This window comes from Acyrthosiphon pisum, chromosome X (assembly GCF_005508785.2).
Source record: "Acyrthosiphon pisum isolate AL4f chromosome X, pea_aphid_22Mar2018_4r6ur, whole genome shotgun sequence".
In the NCBI taxonomy this organism is placed as follows: Eukaryota; Metazoa; Arthropoda; class Insecta; order Hemiptera; family Aphididae; genus Acyrthosiphon; species Acyrthosiphon pisum.
The window spans coordinates 11655465-11656209 of record NC_042493.1 but is presented as its reverse complement, the minus strand read 5'-3'; positions in this window follow the sequence as shown (position 1 = coordinate 11656209).

The window sequence follows — 745 nt, the reverse complement described above, 5'->3', positions numbered from 1 at the left end:
CATTTTCTAAATAAAAACAATATTATAATATTATATTTAAAAATGTGTAATTTATATTTAGTTTACATAATCAAAATTAATTTTTGAATTTGCCGTGTCAAAAATAGATTAAGAAAACCACTATATTTTATTGAATAATCTACTATCAAAAGTTAATATTGAATATTAATGGTTGTATGTTAGTTTAATATCTACAATCCAGCTATGAAAAATGATCTTTCATTTATATTGTAAGCCCAATGGTGTAGTGACTGAATGGTTTAAAGTAGCAACCTTTTTATTAAATCTGTTCATGTTTGGCAACTGTAAGGTGGAAACAGATATTCAAAATACAAATAATGTAATTAGACTATATTGAGATTAATAAAAATAATACAAGGAATGATTTTTTACACAATCACTAGTTAAAATAATTTAAAAAAAAAAAGTTATTTTAATATTTATAATACAATTCCAAGGATAGGTAATCATGGGTGCCGGAACAATGGGGGCAACTGCCCCCACGGACAGTTTCCTATAATTTACGCCGCCGTGACTATAACTCCAATATATTTAATTAATAGAGTTATTTCAACTTCGTGAAAATGTTCGTCCAGTTATTTCTTTACTAACAGAACAGTCAGTAAATGAATAAGAAGAAGCTCGTAAAGTATTTGGTATTTAGCACGTAGTAGTTTAGCTATCCGTCGTGGACAGCGGAGAGAAAATGTGTTTTCGGAAAAATTTGAACTATTGAATTAAACTT